Source organism: Dasypus novemcinctus, chromosome 2 (assembly GCF_030445035.2).
Source record: "Dasypus novemcinctus isolate mDasNov1 chromosome 2, mDasNov1.1.hap2, whole genome shotgun sequence".
In the NCBI taxonomy this organism is placed as follows: Eukaryota; Metazoa; Chordata; class Mammalia; order Cingulata; family Dasypodidae; genus Dasypus; species Dasypus novemcinctus.
This window is the reverse complement of record NC_080674.1, coordinates 171,353,570-171,379,337: the sequence shown is the minus strand read 5'-3', so window position 1 is coordinate 171,379,337 and position 25,768 is coordinate 171,353,570. Positions and strand designations below refer to the sequence as shown.

The 25,768-nt window shown below is 38.0% G+C and overlaps 1 non-coding gene and 1 pseudogene across 1 annotated transcript; both read left to right on the top strand.

The window, feature by feature from the left end:
- The first annotated feature begins 6,836 nt into the window (after positions 1-6,836).
- Positions 6,837-6,942, top strand: LOC111762339 (U6 spliceosomal RNA). The gene has a single exon (XR_002795471.1). It is a non-coding gene; the product is annotated as a U6 spliceosomal RNA (small nuclear RNA).
- Positions 6,943-12,455: 5,513 nt separating this feature from the next.
- LOC101413134 (dnaJ homolog subfamily C member 9 pseudogene) lies at positions 12,456-13,133 on the top strand (annotated as a pseudogene).
- Positions 13,134-25,768: the final 12,635 nt, after the last annotated feature.

The window sequence follows — 25,768 nt, the reverse complement described above, 5'->3', positions numbered from 1 at the left end:
GTACTGGGGGCCAGGGATTGAACTCAGGACCTCATATGTGGGAATCTGGTACTCAATCACTGAGCCACATCAGCTTCCCTGAATTGGTTTTATCATTTGTTTTTCTTGTTGTTTGTTTTTGTTTTTCAGGAGGCACCAGGAACCAAACCTGGGACCTTCCATGTGGGAGGCAGGCACTCAACTGTTTGGGTCACATATGCTCCCCACGTGTTTAGTTTTGTGATGAAACACCCTGGCTTCTACAGAACACCATTGTTACCAAGGTCAGAGACAGCAAGGACTGATGGGTTTTAGTCCTTCTTTGTAGTGGTTCTACCTTGAGCTTGTGGTTTCTGGCTTTTTCTTGACTGCCTCCCCCCCACCCCAACATCTCTCATCCCTTCCTGGCTGCATGTCCTGTGGATTTCAAGTTCAAGAATCAGATCCAAAGAAAACAGCTTTACAGAGACTACTTAACTTGCTTCCACAATTGCTAAAGGCCAATTCTTTGAACCAATCCCTGTGTTTATTTATCTACCTTTAACTCTATCTCTATTTCCATTCATTTTGCCTATCTCTGTCTTTATCTATTTGTCTGCCTAGCTAATCTTGTCCATCTGTCCTACTGGCCATCTGAGTTTAAGACATAAACATTTTGCCTTTTCTCATCCATTTTAAGCCTTACTATAATTTCAGAATAACAGCAAAAATTCCTCTCAAAATCCCCGTAAGTTTTATCCTGAAGGCAATAGGGAGTCATTGTAGGATTTTTAGATGGTGCATGGCATATGTTTTGCATTTTAGGAAAATATCTCTGCCTTCTATATGAAAAACCATGAGAGACAAGAGGCAGGACATCTAGTTAGGATGCTGTTGGAGCATTCCATGGGAAAAATGATAAGGCGTGAATAAAGGTATAGAAAATTAAGAGGCTGTGATAAAGATATGAGGAAGTAGACTCAACAGAATTTGGTGAACTTAAATGTATTTCAGCTCATTTTTTGAAAGAAAACAAAGGTGAAAGCACACAAGAGGATATTGCTTATAGGGGGCTCTCTGGGCCTTGAAACTCCTAAGTAGGAAATGATATTTAGGAACAGAAATGACTTCCCAATATCTCTCAACAGCTCTATATTACCCTATTTCTAATATACATTGTATAGCTCCTTGCAAACTGGGGCCCATGGACCAGTCCCTCTGGCATCCCTGGGAAAGTTTATCGGGACAGAATCTCAGTTCCATCCTAATTACCTGAGGTAGAATCTGCATCTTAACATGATTCCTAGATGGTACATTAAAGATGAGAAAGTTCTGCAAAAGATTCTAGGAGGTTGGAGAAAATTTAAGTCACATTTTGCTCCCCCAACCTTTTAAAGTGTACCATCCCAGACCAGAGGAAAAATGGCTAACTACAGAAATGTTCAGACTTTTCCCTCCCCACTACCAAGGCATCAAGGAAAATCTTCACATTTGTCTTCACACTTATTATCTTGGAAGTACTATTTTAGCCTCTTCCGACTTGTCGGAGCAGGTGGGACTCCTGACATCTTATCACCGCGTGTAATTTTCGAACATCACAGCAGCCATGGCTGTCAGTGGGATTTTCCAAAGCATTTGGCATACATCAGACTTAGCACAATTCAGCAATGCTAATAATAAAAGGCCTCCCTTTGGGATGCCACCAAAGCAGATGTAAAACATTACCTAGTTATAAACCAAATTAAAGAAGTTTCTTAAACTAAAATTCTAAAAACTAAATTCCTCTAACTAATAATGAGCAGAGATGAGGCTATTCTTATCACTGAATGCTTTTAATGAGACCAAGGAAGAGCCTTGGGTTGGGGAGTGAAGGTATCATAGACTTGGCCAAACTCCAAGTTTCCCTTATCTATAAGGAGCAACAGTCCTTTCCTCCAGCCCTCCCTTAAGGGCCCCTCATTTCATCTTTCTGTGATCAAGTGCCCAGCTCTGTGCCCAGTCAGTGATGATTAATTGATTGAGAGCTAAATAAATGAGAAACGGTAAGAAACCTGGCAAGTTTCCAATCTTATCTATCTAAACAAGACTTCATCATGTCCTATGAGGCTTTACTTGATCTGGCTACAACTCTGGCCATTCTACTTTCTGTATTCCAGCCACTTGGCTTTTTTCATTTCCTTTAACACGATGAGGTGATTTCTTCCTTCCATGTGTGTTTTCTTTCTGCAGGCTCACCACCCACTTCTTGGCTGTGCCATTCCCCTCCTCTAAGTCTAAGTGTACTTGTCATCTTCTCAGGATGGTCCTTTCAAGACCACTTTCCTTCCTTCCTTTGGCCCTAACTCAAATAAGTTTTCTAAGAAAATGTTCTCATGCTCCCCTGTTCTTAACTATCATTGCACATACCAGAATTTGTAATTATTTATCTCTATATTTGTCAGTTCCCTCTACTAAATAATAAACTCCATGAGATTGATTTTACTTTATCTACCCTTTTATGTCCAGAACCTTGAACATAATGAATTGGTACTCAGTAAGTATTTGTTGCACAAAAATATACACTCTAGCCTACCCATCAAAAATGAGCTCTTGTGCCTAATAATTTTCTTAGCTCCTGTTATGTACTGTATCTCTGTTATGCAGTTAACCCTGTGTTCTTCTGTAACTATTTTTTGTGCTTATTCAGCATACATGATTAGATTATTGGATCCTGGAGGAAAAAACATGTCTTTGTTCTTTTCAGTATGTCCTACTTGAAACACTTCCCTGCATGTGGTAGGTCTCAAAAAAGTTAGCTTAAATGATGAGTGAGCTAGTCCTCTGCACTTTAGTTATTTGTGTCCTCCAGGAGACAGCTTTTAACATTTTAAAGCTCAATGTTACTTGTCTTGCAAAATTTCACTTGAGGTGACTGATTTCCATTTCTTTTCTAGACTCCTTTCCTTGACAAAATTGAGGAATTAAGCCATGTTTTCCTTTGACTATGAGATTTGGAAAGAAAAGGATGCTTGCTGTTGTTAGAGACTTGGGTAAAATTAGTCTATAAGGTGTTTTTCATAGCCAAAGTTATGTCTTCCATTAAGAGAGTAAATGTGGGCAGCATGAGACTGTCAGGGAGAGGGCTTTTGGAAGCACTTGATTTTTGACATATTTTTAATTGAATTATCCCTAAAGCTTTCCAAATGGACAAAAAAATATTGGTCTGTAGCTTCTGACACTCGGTCAGAAAAGACGTCTGATACTGTTTCATGAATTCATTCAACATTTGCTTGTCTGTATGCATCATACAGAAAGGCCAAAAAGCCTCAGGCCCACAGACTGATCTTCTGCGGGGAGATGGGTGATGAAATGGTCAACAAAAGCAAGATAATTTCTTATACTACTAAGCGATACGAAGGTGGTAAAACAGGAAATGCTACAAGGAGAGTGCTGCTGAGGTTGTCTTTTAGCTTGGGAGGGGCAGGAAAGGCTTTTGCAAAAGCACAACATTTCAGTTAAGACATTTCAGCTGAACGATGAGAAGGAACCATCGTGCTTTTCTTACCACTTCCTCCATTTTTTCTTCTCTCCTTCTCTTTCCTTTACCTCATCCCAAATTCCTGTGAAAGAGACTCCGGGCCTCTTGGAATGAGGTTTCCACTTCTGCCAGGAATTATGGGATCACATGGTATAAGTGATCACTATTGCTGGAAAGACTGCTAACTACCCCTACCTAACTAGTTATCTTCAAGTTTGGAAAAAAGAGAAGAGCCAACGATGGGGGAGTTTGAGGGAAGGAAGAGGGATGTGTAAGAGATATTTGTTCTAGCTTAGACATGAGGAGGTAACATTCAGGTCAGCACAAAACACTTACCTCAAGTTCTTGGTTTAACTCAGTATGATGAATTTAGTATCCGAATACATATCATGTATTTTATTAATTTCAGGACAACATTTTCCTCACTGATTCTAACTGTATCTTCCTAAAGATGGTTCAAGGTGACATAATTTAATTTTTTCTCTTTTGTTGAAATATTGGTTTAATATATTTTCTCTTATTATTTAAACATTTCAATGTAGGCCTTTCTATATATGAGGCAATAAGGGTAGTGAAATGTTGTTAAATAACATAGGTTGCCCCCTACCTCTTGTGTTTTCCATTTACTACCAAGCCCTGCAAAATAATAATAGTGGTTTATGATCTGTAATTTAAAAATAAGCTTGTATTTTCCTTCCTTGTATTAGCTCTACTAACTGTGAAATATCCTTATCTTCTCGGTCTTTGGCTTGACTGTGATCTTTGACTTCACCAAAGAAGAATCAACACAATTTTTTCTGTGCTGAGAGGAAGAGGAATAATATCTATAAAACTTCTTCTGCTTTCTTCCTAAGAACCTGAAATTGGTGAGCCAATCTGGACCTGAATTAGTTAGCAAACTAAAAGGATTCCTGGGTTTGGTTTTTCTCTTAACATGCAATTATTTAATAACCATTTGAGGTCATAGTATCAGTGTATATGCAAAAATAGGGTCCACCAAACACAGTGCTAAGTCAAAAGAATGCACGAGAGGACTTCGTAGTGTGCTAAAGGGTAGTTTCAGTCCTCTTTTCTTCAAGATTATTCTTAGTAACAAGAGAATCAACACAGTTATGATAACAACAATATGATAGTGCTAATAATATTTATTGAGCCTATGCTCCTAGTCACACATTGTGCTCAATGTTTTATATACATTATCACATTTAAATCTCACAATAGCCATACAAGTGACTATTCTTGTCTCCATTGTAGAGATAGACAGTTATAGAAGGAAATCACAGTGTGCCTTATCATCCTTCTTGTGGCAGACGCACATTTGATGTAGCCTTACTAAGGACTGCAGTCCCCAGACCAGATACTGCCACATATAACTGGCTGTTAATGGGCTTAAGTGGCATTTCCCTTGAATCTGAAATAGGCATCAGGCAAAATAGCCCACGTAGAGTTCCAATTCTCCATCATCAACTGTGAGAATCAATATTGTCTTCAAAGACAGAGGTTGACAGTCATCTTCAATTATGTATTAAATTGCTGAATTTAGCAAGTATTTTCTTTTTACAGAAATCATTTCTCAGTTACAGAGTTTTTCCACTGTCAAAAGACAATTACAAATATTTTCTCGAAATATGGTCTTTAAGTTAGTTAGAATATTACTTCTTATTTTTATTACCATTTTTCAAATCACCTCTGAAACCAAAGACACCAATGAGATGCAGGGGCAGAGATTTATTTTTTTATTATTATAAATAGTCTTGTCAAGTGTCGACTTTTTTCCTTCAAATCCTCATGTCTAGATCTCACTTCCAGAGATTCAGTGTTAATTAGTATGGGGAGTAGCCTGGCTCTGGAAAAGTAATAGTTTCCCAGTAAATTCTTCTGTGCAGCCAAGACTGAGAACCACTGACTTAAAATGTCTTTTCGAAAGGAATATTAAGGACAAAACATCATAGAGGATCACTTGCCTCAGTTTCCTTATTTGTAAAAGGAAGTTCTTCAAATATTATTTTTTAAACTTTTAAGAGGCAGAGTCTTCTCCACAGAAAAAAAAAATCTAATCTTAAATTATAACCAGAAGTTCCATGTTATAAAACTGATAAGATTATGGCTGTTTTTTGTTTTGTTTTGTTTGTCTTCATGTTGAAAGTGGGAATAAGGCAGCAATTGGAAGGGGAAGAAAGATTACCTCCGCCCAAACCGTTCTACTCAGAGCTTTTCCCTGGCTTCTTCTGAGCCAAGCCTTAAAGCAGCCTTCCAGTTCCTGGCACACATTGGAGTGAACAATATTTTTGTGGCTCACTGATGCAAATGGACACACTGCTGGCAGAACAAGTTGAAAGCTACTGGCCTGGGGGTTTCTGCTTCAGCTCTAGGGCCATTCTAGGGCTGAGGGGTGATAACTTGGACACATTTGAGGCTAATTTATGGCACCGTTGTTGAAAATTAGCCCCGCCTTAATACACATATTCAGAATCAAGGATTCCTAAAAGCACAGTTTGAAAACCCTAGGTGATTCTAAACTCTCAATCCCTGAGAATTTGTGGCCCAGCAAAGCAACAATTGTGCATTGACTGAGTCATTCATTCAACAAATATGTTTTAAGTATCTATAGTGAAAGGTGCGGTTTAAAGTGCTTGGAAATACAATGGTAAACAAAACAATCCTGGTCCTGGCTCTCAAAGAAATTTCACTTTAAAGGGGAAGCATGACAACAAATAAGGATTGCAGATAAAGTACGATTACCTGTGAAAAATGTTAAGAAACTATGTGAGAGAATAACAGCATGAGGCCTACTTCAGAAAGAGGTCAAGGATGGTTACTCTATGAAGGTGACATTTACCCTAAGCAAAGTTGAAAGATCTGGAAGACCTGACCATATCGATGTTGGCATGGGGCAGGGAGAATATGACCTTTAGGAGAGGGGACAGCATTTGCCAAGGTCCTGGGATGGGAAAGATCTCTCTGAGTTCAAGAGTTTCACTTTCAAGAAAGTGAAGGTCGGCCAGCGTGACTTGAACCTCAAGAGCATGGGAGAGAGCGACCTGAGATAGGAGAAGGCACGTGAGCCAGGCCACGCTGGCCTGCAAGGTCACCATGAAGCCTTGAAACTCCGTTTTAAGGCCATGGGAGCCATCAGGGGAACGAGACATGATACGATTTCACTTTCAAAGTGGCCACTTTGTCCGCAGCACGACAATGGATTTGAGGAAAACCAAAGTACAACTAGGGAGTCCATCTAGGTGGCTCTATAGGAGCCCAGGGAAGAGTCTGGTAGCTTGGCCCAGGGTCCTGGGCCAAGCAATGGAGCGAGGAGAGTAGATCTGAACTTCCCTTAAAACTAGAATTCAAAAACTTACCTGCAGTACTCGCTTTGGCAGCACAAGTACTAAAATTGGAACATACAGAGAAGATTAGCAAGGCTCCTGCACAAGGATGACATGCAAATTTGTGAAGCATTCCTTATATTTCTGTGTTGATAACTAGGGAGGGTGTGGAAAAACCGTGCCAAATAAACGTTAGGACCACAGTTAGTGGTAATAGTCTGATGACATCATCTCATAATTTGTAATAAATATTCCACCTCAGTGTGATGGGTTGGTGAAGGAGTATTTATGGGGATTCTACACATATGCATGATTGTTTTGTAAGTTCACAACTTCTGTATTCAAATATATTAAAAAAATAATAGGGTGGGCTGGGGGAAAAATACACCTAAGGTAAGATATAGCTATAGTTAGTAGTAATATTTTGATGACTCTCTTGCATAGTTTGTAACAAATATTTCACAAGTCAAGGTGTTGGTGGTAGGGTGATGTAAGGGCCCCTGTATGATGTTATGCTTGTTTATTTTGTGAGTTCACAACTTTTAACTATATGCTTATTGTTTATATATGTTCATTTATGAATGATATAATTTAATAAAATAAAATTTAAAATTTAAAAAATACTTACCTGCAGGGAGGGGTAAGATGAGGGGTAAGATAAGGATGTAAGAATCCATTCGGTGCCAATCTCAAATCTGAAGAGGCACTGAGAAAAATCTTCATCACCCCTGCAGTATCATCCAGTCCCATTACTGAGTCTTGGATGAAGAACTTGTGGGTATACATTTCAATTTCCTGATCTGTCTGGAGAGAGAACATAAAATCTACTGTAACTACAGAGGATAAGAGAAAAAAGTCTTTATTAAAATATCAAATGCAATGGGTATAGCATAGTCCTCGTAGTGCAAATCACTAACATCAATTTCAAAAACTTGGAAAGGTTAAATGGACAGATAAGTTTATAATGAGTTTCAATATCTGGACTATTTACTTCTTAATAAGGATTGATGTCTTGGCTCTGGTTCTGTGATTTATTAGCTCAGTAACCTTGAAAAAGTCAATAATAACAGGTCTGTACTATGTGCCAGATATTGTGCTAAATAAGCACTTTACACATCTTACCTCATTTACTCCTCACAAAAATTCATGTCTAGTACTATCATCTTCATTTAATAGATGAGGCTACCATAGCTCAATGAGATTAGGCAACTTGACCTAATATAAGAGCTAGAAGTCTCTGGCAGAGGCAAGACTCAGACAGGTTTTCAATACAATTGCTCAACTTCATTTTCCAATTTTCATAACTTGACATAGATGTGATGCCAGTTGGGAAGATCAAATTAAATAGTATATGTTAAAAAATATGGTATAGTATATATTAGAAAATATGTAAGGTATAAGGCAAGTTGTAAGCTCTTTTGTATTTTATTCTGTAAGATAGTCATAAATTGGATACTTGGAAGTCTTGATTGTCTAGTGCCCTTCTGACGAGACCTGAAGATGTACTTTTTTCTTAACATCTTTGTGTCTTTTTTTTGCCATTTTTTGTAATCAGTTTTCTCTCCCATGTCCTATCTGAGGTGATCTGCTTGGAATAGACATTTTTGTCTGCTTCCAAATCTGACATTTCATGTCATTCATGAGGTGGCAGCTTTTTAGGATGTCTTGAGATGATCTAATTTGAGATAAAGATCTGTGCCAGCAGTCAAGAATTGTTACTTCAAAATACCTTCATAACTACCAAGTTCCAACTGAGATGTCGTCATATAGGAATTTTCGAGAGATATTTTTTTCTCATTTTCTACTGTCCTCCAAAACAGAAAATTTAGAGAAATGGGGGAATAACCCAGATAATTCAGGACCAAAAACCTTCATAGTCTTATCTAAAATATCCATGAGAGAATAGAACTGATTTAAATGAAGCAGATTATCAGTGTATGAAGTTAACAGATAATTCCCTCCTTTTCAGATTAAAACTTGTTAGCAATGTCCCTGCAACATTTCAGATATGCTATTGATTGATTGACAAAGACTACAGACACACACATACTTTAATTTATATTTAGTTTAATCAAACATACAGAAAGGAGTCAGTCAACCATGAGTAAGACCTGTGCTTGTTTCAATTCCTGCATGAAACAATTAAAGTCTTGGTGGCAAATATGGCTTTTCCATGCCATCTCCATACTCAACTGCACAATAAGTAGCATCCTTCTCAACCAGTTCTATATGCTGGCTATCCGTTTTTATTAAAAAATGCTGAGAAGTTTTCTTCATTGTATGAAATAGCAGGTCCTATAGTAAAAATTACCAAATGAATTCATGTGGGTGAGTTTGGAGCCACAGTATAAAAGAATGAACAAAGAAAATGATTACAATGAATATAGAGGTCAATGTTGGTCCCTAAATGACTATCCAGTAAATGATAAGTGCCCAGAATGAATGAGATCAATTGTGGAGAAAAATCAATATGGTCAGGCTGCAAGAGAGCATTAACTTTAATGGTTCTCATTTTTACATATAAATCCTACTTCACAAAGAGAAAAAAGAGCAATAAAACAAGTTGGTCTGATCCTTAGCTATTTTTCTTACATTGTGCCATACTTTTGTGGCCCAAACTAATTCTGGCCATGCAGAACCAGAAGAAAAACAGTTTCAACACATGACTCACAGTGAATTAACCATTTTAAATTCAGATTGTTGAAAACAAATGAGATTATTTGCAGTCAACTGTGGTTTGGTGGTTATGATTACATTCATTCATTCATTTAATCTTTATTTAATCCCTTCATGTGTCCAACAAGCACTATTAGAGGCACTAAAAATACAGAGCAGATAAAGTTCCTGTTCTCATGGAGATTATATTTTATGATGTGAGACAGCTCATAAATAAGAAAACAAATAAACAAACAAAGCTTCATAAAATAATAAATGTTGTAAGTAAACAGAGTTTATGCATGGGGCATACTCATGCATGTAAGTTATGTAAGGTCAGGAGATCAAGCGTAAAGCTCTCTGAAGGTAAGCATTTGAGATGGGAACAATGAGGAGCCCACTCTGAAAAGGTGTGAAAGAACATTCTAGGCAGAAGGAGCAGTAAGCAAAAAAGCTCTGGATCAGGAATAAGCTTAAAGTGCTCTTGGAACAGAAAAAAAGTCCAGTGAGCTGGAGTATAATGGAAAAATGGGAAAGTGGTAAGAAATGAGATTAAAGAGGGAAGCAAGGGCCAGAACATGGTGCACTTTCTAGACCACGGAAATGAAATAACATTTTATCTTCAGTGTATTGAGAAACCATTGGATGGCTTTAAGTAAGCTATAACAGAACTTACTTTTTTTTCTCTTTTTATTTTTTTAATGTTACATTCAAAAAATGTAAGAGGTCCCCATATAGCCCCCCCCACCCCCCCATTACCCGACTCCTGCCACATCAACAACCTCTTTCATCATCATGGGACATTCATTGTGTTTGGTGAATACATTTTGAAGCACTGCTGCATCACATGGATAATGGTTTACATTGTAGTTTTCACTCTCCCCCAGTCCACCCAGTGAGTCATGGCAGGACATACAATGTCAAGCATCTGTCCCAGCAGTACCACCCAGGACAACTCCAAGTCCTGAAAATGCCCCCACATCACATCTCTTCTTCCCTCTCTCTACCCCCAGCAGCTACCGTGGCCGTTTTCTCCACATCAATGCTACATTTATTTCCATTACTAATCACAATAGTTCTAGAACAGAATATCAGTAAATTCACTCTAATCCATACTCTATCCCTCTGTTCTGTGGACCCTGGGATGGTTATGTCCACTCCACCTCTATATCAAGAGGGGACTTAGATTCCACATGGATGATGGATGCAATTCTCCTACTTGCAATTATAGGCACTCTTGGCTCCTTGATGTGGTGGTTGACCTTCTTCACCTCCCTGTTCGCTGGCCGGGGTAAGTCCAATAAACCAGAGAGTAGGAGTTGCATGTCTGTTGAGGCTTAGGGCCTGGCTGTCACATGGATAGTCCAAAGAGTTAGGTCTCCTGAGTATACACCAACCCCAGCACTAACCATAGGTCCAGTAAAAGTAACAGAAGACACATGTGTAGAAAGGTCACATCTGAGTCCAACTCCATCACACTCAGGAACACAAACTCCAAAGAGGGCTGACAGACATGGCATTGAACTCCAGAGCCAACTGCCATGACCATAGAACCTGTGGATCTCTGTAGTCCTCAGGAGAACCAATACCTGGGGTTGTATCTACTTTGGCTATTTTTGGTACCACGCTGAGGCATACATAAGCATGACCCCTCTGATGACCTCCCAACTTGTTTTTTGAGACTCATAGCCACATAAACTCATTTGTCTTTTCCATTTCCCCCTTATATTCAAGGTCAAAAAGCAGTTTTTAACACCTGATATTACATGTAGGCTGAGATATTCTGCTGGTCTTTTTCTAATGACATCATCAGCTGGTGCTTGGTAGTAATCCCTCGGTGCCAGTAATCCCCAGGAGGTAATACATTTATATGCTGAGTTTGGCTTAGAGAGTGGCCACATTTGAGCAACATGGAGGCTCTCAGGAGATAACTCTTAGGCACTCTGCAGCTCTAGACCTAGTTCGTATTTCAGGCACACAGGCTCATAACTTACTTTTTGTATCTAGTATAGTTTAGGTTTCAGTGTGAAGATTGAGTTAATCAATAAACCCCTTGGGAAGAGGACTTGGCCCAATGGATAGGGCATCTGCCTACCACATGGGAAGTCTGCAGTTCAAACCTCGGGCCTCCTTGTCCCGTGTGGAGCTGGCCCATGCTCAGTGCTGATGTGGGCAAGGAGTGCCCTGCCATGCAGGGGTGTCCCCTGTGTTGGGTAGCCCCACGTGCAAGGAGTGCACCCCACAAGGAGAGCCACCCAGTGCGAAAGAAAGTCGAGCCTGCCCAAGAATGGTGCCACACACACAAGCTGACACAAGAAGATGATGCAACAAAAAGAAACACAGATTCCCAGTGCTGCTGATAAGGATAGAAGCAGTCACAGAAAACACACAGCGAATGGACACAGAGAGCAGACAATGGGAGGGGGAGGGAGAGAAATAAATAAATAAATAAATAAATAAATAAGTCTTTTTTAAAATAAATAAATCCCTTACTAATTGCTTGGTTCCAAGTCAATTAAAATCATTATGCTAAAATTCATTCATTCAACAAAGATTTGTTGAGCACTTCATGTTAAGCATTGGGACTATAGTGTCAAATAGAATGTGGCCTTTGCCCTCAAGGATCAAATAGTCTAGTAAAGAATACAAAAATTAAATAATCAATTACAGTTTTGATTTTACCCAGATATGAGGGTATGGATTTAACTCAGTTTCTACCTAATTTGAATTTAGTCTGGACAAGAGGATTGGGTCTATGACTCTCCACTAAACCAGCCTCATTTTTCCTGTAATGCTCTGTTATTAGCAAGGCTTTATATCAGTCAGGGTTTCTTTAGTTGCAACAGATGTAAAACCAAATCAAACTAGCTTGTGATTTTAACAATGTATGGGAGGGTCCTCTCTTGCCTATTGAACCCTGCTTCTGACTTCTCTCCCTTCCCTTGCATTTTGACCCCTGCTCTGGCCTTCTTTACCACCCCCCCCCCCCCACCTCTATCAATATGCAACTTAGCCAAGAACCTAGAGGAAATTCAGCTACATTAGCTTACTCACCAGAACCACAGGATTCTATAACTTCAAGACTCAGGAAAGTCTATTCTCTTCTAAGTGGCAAAGAGCAGAGAGCAGTGTACAGTGTGCAAGGAACATTGGACAAGGACTCTGCTGTGCTCGACTAAGACCGGGACTGGGAAGTGTATTGGCGGTTACTCTTCAAAAAGGTATCTCTAGAGGACATTCAAGCTTTTGAAAAAATATACAAAGGTTCTGAAGAAGAGCTGGCTGATATTAAACAGGCCTTTCTGGACTTCAAGGGTGGCATGGACCAGATCATGGAATCTGTTCTGTGTGTGCAGTACACAGAAGAATCCAGAATAAGGAACATTATTCAGCAAGCTAGGACTCTGGAGAGGACCCATCCTATAACATCTTTGTCAAAGAATCAAAGCAAAAGAGAAATACAAGAAAAAGGAGGGCTCAGGAAGAGGCTAAAGAAGCAGAAATGAGCAGGATGGAGTTGGGTCTTGATGAAGGAATGGATAGCTTGAAAGCAGCCATTCAGAGCAAAAAAAAAGGATCGGCAAAAGGAAATGGGCAATTTTCTGGCTCAAATGGAAGTAAAGTATTGCAAACCTTCCAAAGGAGGAGGGAAAAAAGGACAACTCTCAAGAAAGAAGTGAAATAATGGATTTTTTTTCTCTTCAAAGGTCCTTATGTTTAAGGATTTAAAGGCAAAAGTCAACCCAACCCCTGAGAGAGGTCTTTCAGGGCTACATTACTCAGATCAACTATGTAAACCAAGCAGAATCTCTCAATATGATTTTGGTATTTCCTAGACATCACTGGACATTCTATGAAGTCCTACATGAAGGAAAGTGGTGGTAATAGTTGTGCAGAGGGTGCTATACTTCTTTGACAGCACTTTCTTCCATAGATCTAGTATAAATGGAAGTTGATCTAGAAAGTGGGTCTGTGACATATAGTTGTCATTTTCCCACACAGGAGTGAGCTGCAGAGTATTCAGGCTGATATACACATCTCTTATAACTCTACCTACTTGGAACACCTTCAAAACACTTGCTTTGCAATTATTTACACAATACTTGTCAGTTTCCTTTCAGTCTTAATGAGCCTGAATATAGACAGATCTTTTCTCCTTGTTTTATTCAACTAGTGTATTCTATGCTTGAAGTATTGGAGAAACAGGTGTCAACATTACTTCAGGCATTTTTGTAAGACGTGTATATGGTTAAATAAGCAAGTTAAAAATATAAATATACATTGAGCAGATGTGGCTCAACCACTTGGGCACCTGCATACTACATGAAAGGTCCTGGGTTCAGGTTCTGATGTCCCCTGGAGAAGGAAAGCAAACAATGAGCAGACAGACAAGAGAACCATCTGGGGGGAATAAATAAAGTAAATAAAAAATAAAATCTTAAAAATAAGCTTATTTGTATGGGAGATTTATTAGTTCATGTAACTATTTCGGATCTGAATATATGGCTAATCTCAGTCATAATAGCTTAGAGTCAGCCAATGGAATTCAAGGTGTGCAGAAAGCCTAGAAAACAAAAGTTGGAGCTTTGAAGAGGTGGAAACTACAGAAACCCTAAAATCTATGAATAAACTCAGTCCAAATCCTCCAGTGATCTCCGAGCTTCTTTTGCATCTGAAAGGATCCCAAGTTCTCAGTGTAAAGCAACAGATGGAAGACTATAGGATTTCAACAGTCTCAGTTGTTGCTCACCACAGGGAAGAGAAAGTTTGAGTTTTGAATCCTATCCCAAATATGTTCAAAGACTTAAAGGAAAATATGCTCATAATGAGAGAAGAGATGAGGAAACCCAACAGAGAAATAGAAACTATTTTTTTAATCAAATGGCAATTCTAGAACTATAAAAAAAAATATCTGAAATGATAAATTTACTGGATAGACTTGACAGCAGATTGAAGATAACAGAAGAAAGTATCAGTAAACAAAAACTTATATAAGTCATCACCATCTGACCTATACTACAAGAAATACTAAAATTCTTTGGGCTAGAATGAGACCAAGGAAGTACTGGATGGAAATCTGAATATACAAGTAGAGAGAAAAACAGCTGGAAATGGTGATTTCATGATTTTTTTCCCTACTCTTTATTTCTTTAAAGGACATGTTACTATTTAAAAAAATTGTAACATGCATTATGAGGTTTATTATGTATGTCAGTGTAATATAAAGATAACAATACCTCAAAGACCAGAAAGTAATTAAAACTATACTTTTTCAACATTCTTGTATTTTCCTCGATGCAGTTCAAAATTAACTCTAAGTAACTCTAAGCTTAATTAAGAATAAATATTAAAACCCCTAGAGCAACCACTAAAAATGCAAGTAGGTTTAGCTAAAATGTCAAGAGAAGCATTAAAATGTGATCTTAAAATTATTTATTATCTCTAAGAGAATAAGAAAGGAGGAAAATAAATGTCCAAATATTAATGGTTTGAACACTACAATTAAAAGACAGAGATTGTTAGACTAGATTTAATAGGAGACCCAGTTGTGTGCTGTCCTTATGAAACCCATTTTAAATATAAAAGATACATAAATATTAATATAGATATAAAGGTTAAAACTGAAGGGATAGAAAAAGAAATGCTATGTAAACAGTAATTATAAGAAAGATGGAGGGCTATATTAACATCAGAAAAAAATGGACTTAAAGACACGTTGTATTGTCAGAGATAAAGAGGATCCTTTCATAAAAATAAAGAAGTTAACTCAAGAGAACATAACAATCATAAATGTCTAGATCTAATAAAAGAACTTTAAAATATATTAAGTAAACTTATAAAACTAAAGTGTGAAAAAGATAAATTCCCATAGTCAGAGATATTAATATCCTAAGATAATTAATATTTATAAACTTCATCCAATAAGTGGAAAATGCACATCCTTTGGAAATGCACACTGAACACTCACCAAAATGATCCACTTACTAGGCTATAAATGAGTTTCAACAGATTTCAAAAAACTGAAATTATAGAATAAATTTCCTGCCTAATATGGAATTAAAATATAAATCAAAATGAAAATAAAATATGCAGAAATACCAAATATTTATAAATGAAAAAACAAAGCACATTTTTAAAAAATCTCTGAGTTAAGGAAGAAATCACAAGGAAAATTAGAAAATATTTCAATTAGAAAGATAGTGAAAAATACAGCATATTGGGATCATTTGCTCAAAGTTAAAATCATCAATAGTAGAACATGATATAAATCCCTTGGTATGATTCACTGAAAAGCGCACATCATATCTGTGGTATTCTTCCCAAAAGTACCTTACCTTAGTCTAATCATAAGAAAACAGACATACTCAAATTGTCATTCATTCTTCAGATATTCTACAAAACACTGACCAGTATTCTTCAAAATGTCAAGATCATGAAAGACAAGTAAAAACTGTGGGAGAGTCACAGACCAGAGGCATATATGAGGAAATAATAGGACAAAAAAAAATTCAAATGAAGTCTCTACTTTAGTTCATAGGATTATACCAATTTTGTATTCCTGGTTTTAACAGTCTTCCAATATTTAGGTAAGATGTTAACTTCAGGGAAAGCTTGGGGAAGGGTATATGTGAACTCTCTGTGCTCTTTATTTCATTTTCATTTTTCTTTGTCTAAAACTAGTTCAAAGTAAATAGTTAAGTTGTGGGATACATCTAAAGTGGTGCTGAGAGGTAAAGGCTACAGCAATCCCCCAAAACTTTAAATTTCAAAGTTTTAAAAAAGAAATGATCTAAATTTTGAACTTATGAAGGTTGAAAAAGAACAACTTAAGTCAAAGTAATAGAAACAAGGAAGTTTTAAATTTAAGAACAGAAATGAACAAAATAGAAAACAAACCACATAGAAAATTGACAGAGCCAAGCTTACTTTGCTAAATTCTACTTTTTCCCGTTCATTAAAACAAGGGAATTATAATAATTGAAGTACATGAGTTATATATTAACATGCTTTTACCAGGGATCTAGACATGTTCAGAGGGTACATTAAAAGAAATTCAGAACTTGAAACCCAAGAAATATTAATTTGTGATTCAAAATCCTTTCAAGAAATGCTTATTGTTAAAAGACAGGTCAGGATCCGTGTACTCTGCTTAGCACCAAGGTGACATTTCAAATGGTCCTTGGTGGATAGGGAAGCTGTTTCCGTTTCATAATTTACATTAAAGGAATTGCCCTTTGGGTTCCCAGGTTTTTATAGTAAAAGTGTCGTGTTAGATCCACTCTTTTCGGGTTTGCCTAACAAAACCTTGAAAAACTGAAGTTTCAAAATATTCTTATATCAAAAGCAGTCACTGTTCTCTGCTTACCACCCTAAGCGCTAGCTTTTGCTTAAAGCAGAGGTCAGCAAACGTTTTCTATAAAAGGCTATATAGTAAATATTTTAGGCTTTCATTGCAGAGCATGCATTCCCTGACCAACTACTAAACACTTCCAATGTAGTGCAAAAGCAGCCGTGGAATAGAAAAACATGGCCATGCCTGTGTCACAACAAACTTCATCTATGGAGATTGAAATTTTACCTTCATATAATTTTCATGTGTCACTTTCCCCCAACGATTTAAAAATGTAAAAACATTCTTATCTTGTAGTCATACAAAGACAGGTGGCAGGCCATATTTGACTTGTAGACTGTTTTTTAAATACACACGTAATTCATGTGCATATAAATATTTTATGTATATGTATAATATATGTATAGGCATATACCTAGCACGCAGCAGAAGGCTATGGTCAGATATCTAGCCAACCATTTTGCCAAAAAATGGAATAAATGAAGCAAAACTTACATTTAAAGATACAGGTTTCGGTAATGTCCTTAGAGTTTTCTTTCAAACTACTCTTACATGCAAATTCTCACATATTCTGACCCACTTCTTCACTGCAGTTAGAAGGGATAGAAGAGTCCATTGTATACATTTCATAAAATATAATTGTGTATTTATTTGTGCTTAGTATGACACTTTAACTTGAAGATTATTTTATCTTAACATAAATAGAATTGAGTAGAAGTACGTAGTATATAAAGTATAATAAAAAACATGAATTTCAGATAGTTTGAAAACTATCTATAGTTTATATTTTTCTAATAGAGAAAAGAAATTATGCTAGATATTCAATATTTTCAGAATTCTCAATATTAATGGTATTTCCTAGGGCCATTATATAACATGTTTTAAATAGCTTAGCATTCATAGTAGATAGTACTTCTTTCAACATTTAAAAAATTTAAGAACCAAAATGCAAGTGTGAACCTAAGCCTGTTAATAACTTTTGTTTCTATGGGAAAAGCCACAATTTTTAAATGGAAGCAATGGATGGTGGAAGAAAAGAATAGTATAGAGTATTACAATGGAAAATATCAATATTTAATAAGTAAAACACAGAAGTTGGATTAATTCCCATAAATAAACTATGCAAATAAAAAGAAATATTCTTATATCAATTATCCAAATGCAAAGCAATGTTTATGAGTGTTAAAACATTGGTGTATAAGAATACACTAGGACAAATTTGATTAAACTTCACATTTTCATTTATTAAGTAAATCTATACAAAACAAATGTATCCAGAAAACTCAAATGTCTTCAGTCCATCCAAGGAAAATGAAAATGGGAATGAAGGACATTTGTAGAGTGGCTAATTGAGTTCTTTGACATTGTCTTCATGAAATGAAAAAAGGTACTTTTCCCGAATTGTGGAATAGAGAGATACAGAGTTTTGAAACAAATCCATTATTAGAAGGAGAACCAATTCTCCCACCTCACCTATATCTTCAGACAACTTTAGTTCACATGTTTATACATCCACAGCTCAAATTTTGAAACCTGAAGTTTTTTTTTTAAACTGTTTTCCCAAGATGCTCTAACTGCTTTTCAAAAATAAAGATAATTTGGCCCTAAGTCATATAAAACATCTTAGAATCATCAAGAGTCAAATGAAAGCTGAGGATAGTGAATAAGCAAGACCAACATCTAAATTTCCAATGGAATACAACATAAATCGCCAGTACACTTATTATACCTTAAATACCAAAGATGTTAAATTATCTAATGGAGTATAATGTGTGATTATTTCAATGTTTCAATAAGACTGCAGGCTAAAGAAGATAACTTTGGTCTGTAGAAACTGTAAAGGGGCTAGAATCTATTCAGAAATAATTTTGACTGAAAATCCTAAGCCTAAAACTAAATTTTCTTTTGGAAGTTGGTGGTTTCAGATGGAAAAAGCTGAGAAAGAATACATTGGTTTTGGTCAATGAATTATGGGCAATGAAAACCTAACCACACAGAGTTCTGTGTTAACCTGGAGGGCTAGAAACCTTCCATGAACAAGCTGATATTTCACCTGAGGAATAGAAGTCACTGGGCAAAGAACAACAGAAAAATACTCCTATACAAAACAAACAAAAATCCCAGCTTATACATAAGCAAAGAGCAGAAGAATGCACATCACTGAAAGGGAAGAAATAAGTACATGTGGGTGGATCTCAGAAAGCAAGAGGGATTGTTGATTGAAAAATAGGCAAGAGCCATATTGTGCAGGGTCTTGGTTCTCTAAGGATTTTGCTTTTGATTCTGAATTAGTGGGAGTCCACTGAAGGGTTTTAAATGGAAAAGGAACTAGGTAGCTTTGTACCAAAGCAGGATCTTTTCTAACAACTCTGTGGAAAATTATTTAGGTTGGGAGCTATAAATAAGAGCAGATTCAAGGACACTAATAGTACAGGAGAGAACTGATGGTCCTTTAGACCAATAAATTGGCAGTCAGGCTGGAGAGACATGACCAGATTCGAAAAATATTCAGGAAGCAAAATGAAAAAAAAGCCTGAAGTATTTAAATAATCATAGCTGAGATGTTTTTCAAAAGTCCTTGGTTAGCTACATCTGGTAATGGTAGAGTCATTCTTCCATCTTGGCAGAAAGCAGCTAGAAAATTTAGGCATAATACAAAATTCAACTATCTAAAGGCACTGAAGAGTGAACGTATGCAGACAGACTCTGATGGCAAGTACACATTCAGTGCAGAGAAGGAAGGGAGCTGAACAAATTCCCAGCTTTTGATTGAGGGCTAAGTGCAGTTGGCACAATTCATGAAAAACGGCAAGGGTGCTGATAGAAAAAGTACGTTTTTTTTTGGCTGAGAGAATGGTGATTGCTGAATAGAGTTGGGGAATCCCAGAAAGGAAAGGGAGGGGATCACAAATTCTTTGCACTCACATTTCTGAATGATCCCTGAGCCACACATGGATGATCAGATCCAAAGCAGCTCACCTAAAAACAAAAGATCTTAATTGTTACCCAAGAAACAGAGTCTAGTTCAGGAAATTACCTGCTAAACCAAAAGAAACAACACTCATTGGAGAAAAATAGTACATCTTAACAATCATAATGCCCAAAATCCAATCCAAAATTATCTGTCATTTGAAGAACCAGGAAAATAGAAAGAAAATTAGGTGTGCTTGACTCTGAGATAAACCAGATGGTCAAACTAGCAAAGACATATTTTTTAAAGATTTATTTTTTATTTATTTCTCTCCCCTTCCCCCGCCCCCACCCCCCAGCCCCAGTTGTCTGTTCTCTGTGTCCATTTGCTGAGTGTTCTTCTTTTTGTCTGTTTCTGTTGTAGTCAGCAGCACAGGAATCTGTGTTTCCTTATGTTGCATCATCTTGCTGCGTCATCAGTTCTCCGAGTGTGTGGCGCCATTCCTGGGCAGGCTGCACTTTCTTTCGTGCTGGGCGGCTCTCCTTATGGGGTGCACTCCTTGCATGTGGGGCTCCCCTATGGGGGGACACCCCTGCGTGGCATGGCACTCCTTGCGGGCATCAGCACTGCATGTGGGCCAGCTCCAGATGGGTCAAGGAGGCCTGGGGTTTGAACTGCAGACCTCCCATGTGATAGACGGACACCCTATTCACTGGGCCAAGTCCGCTTCCCTAGCAAAGATTTTAGGGAAGCTGCTGTCCCTATCCTCAATGAAGCAAAACAAAATATTCTGACAATGAATTAAAAACTAGTTTATTTCAGCAGAAAAAATAAATAAAAATGATTATAAGTTCAAATTCTATAACTGAAAAAAAAAACTAAAAATAAAACAAGACTGGATGGGCCTAAAAAAATAGAGATGCCAAATAATTGTAAACTACCTTCAAGATAGATCAATAAAATGATCAAATTTGAAGAAGGGAAGGGAAGGGAAGGGAAGGGAAGGGAAGGGAAGGGAAGGGGCCTCAGAGTCCAATAAATAATATCAAATGGTCCAACATACATTTAATTGGAATGTCCAAAGGTGAAGTAAGAAAAACTATAGCTGAAAAATTATTTGAAAAATAATTGCCCAAACTCCCCAAATCTGATGAAAGAAATTTACAGGTACAATACTGTGACAAAAAGGATGGGGATATATGGACTTATATAATTGCAAAGTTTCTATATTTTATTGGAAGAGCTACTACATTATCTCTAAGTGGTCTATGAAAAGTCACAGTTTATATCATTAACCTTATGACAATCACTTAAAAATGCAAAAAGGCAGCAGGATACTAAAAAATTCTTTAGGATATTTTGGGGCTAGTCTGTGGCATTTGGGAACAGGATCAAAAGACCTCAAATGAACCACTGTGCCAGCCATGGAAGTGTACCAATTGGTTCTCCCTTTAAGAAAGAACATGCCATTCATTGCAAATTGTGCTGAAAGTTGACAATTCCTGCTGTTTACAGCTTCAGGATCTGCCTTAGCTTTCAACTTGAGGCCATGCTCTTCCTAGGCAGTTCCAGCCAAAGACATGATGAGGGTGCTAAAGCATGGACATTTCTGTCCAACAGGGGTTCCTCTACTGGAAATCTTTGCTTCAGATATCTCCCATTGGGTTGGCCAAGACTTTGTCACATCTGCACCATCACTAGAGGTCTTCCCTGCTCAATATTGCTTCTTTTCTATTTTTCTTTCACACCCAATCAACCTCTTAAATGCCTAACTCTGTCTCTGCATCTGTTTCTTATAGGACCCAACTAACACAGCTCTCACTCCAAAGCTGGGACCATGCCTATCTTCTATAACAGCTTTCCACAGACACCATCTTTGATTTATCAGAGACAGGAGGAGGATAGAGAATCAAGTATTGCTTTTGCTGGATGATTATGAGAAGGAATATTTTGCCATCTTCTCATGCACATGCCCCTCCTCCAAAGAGTATGCAACAACAGTGTAGAGCTGTCATGTCTACAAGATATAATTGCCCAAGTAAAGGTCATATCTTCTATCTTGGCTTCCCCTGCCCATGGAAAGGTGAGATCATTGTTAAAACATTTACAATAAACATTCACAACAGGTATTTAATGAATAGACCTGACACTTAGAATAAATTCAAGATATTTATAGTCTTATTGTCACAACATATCATTCATGGTAAAGAAGAGAATATTATGATGGTTTTTTCATTCCTGTACTTTTAAAATAGGTATGTAACCATTATGCAAGGATAAAAGTGACATGAATAAAAATGTAAGGCAAATTTCTTACATGTCACTGGTCTAAAGAAAATACTGGAATCAAGAGGTGGCTCTTTTCCCACTTTAATAAGAAAGAAAGGGATGATATTGAGCTCCCAAAAAAGAGTTAGTGATCCATTTAACCCTTTACTGATCAGAAAGTTGAACTTGGAGGACAGTGAAAAGTGTCCAGTGTAGAAGATAGAACACAGGACTGGGCTTGGAACCCATTACTTTATCTATTAAGTGTAACCATGTTTCTGAACTTGATGTCTTCATCCATTAAATGGACAGAATAAAACCAGGCAGGAAATGGAGCTTGTGTTGCTCAGTGGTTGAGCACAGCTTTGCATGTACAAGGTCCCAGGTTCAATCCCCAGTATCTCCCCAAAACAAAACAAAACAAAAGGAAAAAAAAACAGGCAGGAGAAAAATAAAGCACCCATCCCAATTCCTGGCTTCCAAAGATAGCCATAATATTGATTATCTTAGTAACAAATTGATTTTTTGCGACTGCTCTGTTATTCCCCACCTGGAAACTAGAGCTGAACAGCAACAACAAAAAGTTATGATTTGTAATAATAACACAAAAAAACCCCACAAACACACTTGATATGGGAACTGAATATAAGATCCAAGAATAATAATTGATGCTATGATAGCAGTAGAAAGCGGTTTTCCCATAAGGAGAAGGGATCTATAGTCTGGCAGTTTCATCTTTGAAAAAAAGAGGAAGGCAAAAGGAAACCTGAAACAAAACAGATTTTACTTAGACAGCTAAAAATGGTTTGGAGCCTGGAAGCACATTCTCAGGGTCTGTCCATCCATCCATCCATCCATCCATGCATTATACACTTTTAGTTCTTAAAAAATATCCTAATTGCAGAACCCAGGTATGAAAGACAGAAGGTGCCGATTTTCCTTTACCAGCTCAAGCCTTACAAAACATGTTGACCAGAGGCCCAGGACATGAGGTGGTTAAAAGCAGAGATTCTTATATCAGACTGTCTGACTCAAGTTCTTGCTCCAGTTGCGTGAACTTGGTCAAGATATTTAACCTCTTCGTGCTTCATTTTTCTCATCTGTAAAGTATGAGTAATAACCTAATTTGAGAGGGGGATTAAATGAGATATTCTTATGAAGAACTGAGATAATAATAACATGGAAAGTGCTAATTATTATTAGCTACTGTATTCTGACATATATTATTATTCCCATTAGAATGGCTACTGCTGCTTTCCCAGAGAAGAAAGGTACAAAGTACTTAAGGATTGTTACTGAGGGGCGAAACAGAATTTATGCAGTTCTTTTCCACACACAACAAACTTGATCTTGCCTCCTTGGGTATCTTTCCAATTAAAAAGAAACAGTGGGGAAAAAATGAAGGCAGAACAAGAAGAATGAAGGAAAGCAATGGATCCACCTTTATCCAGGGCCCACTTTCTATCCTTTCTAATATCCACTTTTTAGATGAAGAAACTGAGTCTTAGAAAGTCTCACAAAGAGGCCATGAAGCTGGATGGAACATCCATCCTATGACCTGATACCAAAGCTGAAGGAGGGGCAGAAGAGAGCAGCATGTTTGTGCAATATTTTACAAGTGGCAACGTGCTTCCTGAATTTGATTTTATCTCAATGTAATAGAACTTTTATGAGGTATGTATGTCTGGTAGTTTGGATTTTATAGTGGGGGAAATGGAGGCTTGGTAAGGGTACATGACATGCCCAAGGTCATGCAGCAGAGAGTGTAGAGAAGCTGGGAGTGTAAGACAGGTATTGTGATTCCCATTCCACCTTCTTTCCCATGCTCCAATCTCAAGTGAAGAGAGGACCTCGAGATATCTGGGGTGATCTCTGCAACTATCCTGAAGAAGGGGAGTAGAAATTTACATCTTCTTAAAAGGTACTTGACAATTTCCCCTTCTCTTATCCAATCTCAATTATCATAAGAAATTGAGAACTCCAAGGGGCAAGAGGAAAGGCCCGGTATCTATTGTAACGCACGCACGGCAACAGGCAAGCATTTGATACCTAATTGCTGAATAAATAAATGAATTAAGTAGAAGCAAAAAGAGAGTGCCAAGCCTGTAAATCCCTAATGAGGATGAATTTGAATTTGCTGCTTTGGTAGAGGAAGGCTTGCTTGCGACAGCTATTAATTATCCTCCAGTGGGAAGCAGACTTGGCCCAGTGGTTAGGGCGTCCGTCTACTACATGGGAGGTCCGTGGTTCAAACCCCGGGCCTCCTTGACCCGTGTGGAGCTGACCCACGCGCAGTGCTGATAGCGCAAGGAGTGCCGTGCCACGCAGGGGTGTCCCCCGTAGGGGAGCTCCACGCGCAAGGAGTGCGCCCCATAAGGAGAGCCGCCCAGCGCGAAAGAAAGTGCAGCCTGCCCAGGAATGGCGCTGCACACACGGAGAGCTGACACAACAAGATGACACAACAAAAAGAAACACAGATTCCCATGCCACTGACAGCAACAGAAGCGGACAAAAAAGTACACACAGCAAATAGACACAGAGAACAGACAACCGGGGCGGGGGGTGGGAAGGGGAGAGAAATAAATAAAATAAATAAATCTTTAAAAAAAAATTATCCTCCAGTAAGCCGTGACCCTGTGTATGGATGTTTCTTGAACACATTCAGTTATATTTTGCAGACTTTCTTTTGGGTTCCTGTTTGTAACATTTTTTACCCCTAGAAATGTAAATCTCTGAATTTGCCATGGCCTTCTAAACTTCTCTTCTTTCCTTCCAGGAAGAAATAGAGTTTCTCATCCAGTGTGTAGCCCTTTAGACTTTTGAGCAACCTATCCCTGTAGCATCTGGCCAGCCTCCAAGGAATCACAGTTTGGAAGCCTAGTGGACATTCTCTGACCTCCTGCCAGGTGGGATGATTGAGAATGAGGATTTGCTTTTCAGATTTAATTATGCAGAGAGTTAAGTGATAGGCCTTCTCCAGCAATCCACATTAAATGCATTTGTTGTGATGCATAAGGCTAGAATAACATAGCATGGTATATCCAATAACAGCTAATAACAAGTGGGAAAGAGACATTTTTCTAATCAAGAAAAGAGCAAGAAACAGAGTCCAAACCCCATGGTGGAGCAAGCATACTTTTCCTCTAGCTTGCCAGATGGGGACCTGAGGTCCTGGCAGTAGGGAGTGAACCGCGGGTGCTGCCTCACACTAATGAGGTTTGCCCTAGAATTTGAGGAGACAGATGGAGCTGCAGGTTGGAACGCCTCAGCAATCTCCCTGGGTGCTGGCGTGATTTCATTGGGCCAGTTCTCATCTCTGGTCATGGCCCCTCTCCCTGCCCTTTCTTTTCTCTCCTCTCTCCTCTTCTACCTGTTTTTGTAACTGATAATGCTCCATAACCCAGCAAACATTCTCCCCTGCATACACTCTTTCTATATCCCACTGACAGATTACATTTCTCACCTCACACTACCCCCCCCCCCGCCTCTCCCTCCCTCACCCCCTTGCCCTGCATTTCAATCTGTAACAGCTCCATCCTATCTGACCCCATTAAATTCCTGTTTATTTACAAGTGTTCCAGAAAGGAATAGTGTATGAGAAGAAAAGAAAGACACTCATACACTCTCATTTTTGTGTCTCATCTCTGTGCACACAATTTAAAGAGATTTCTGCTAGAAAAAAAAAATGGGAAAAATGCTTCAGCCATTTGAGGACGAATAGGGGTCTCCCTGCCTACTGCTAGCTTTTAAAACTCGACAGATCTCACCGAAGCTGGATGATTTAG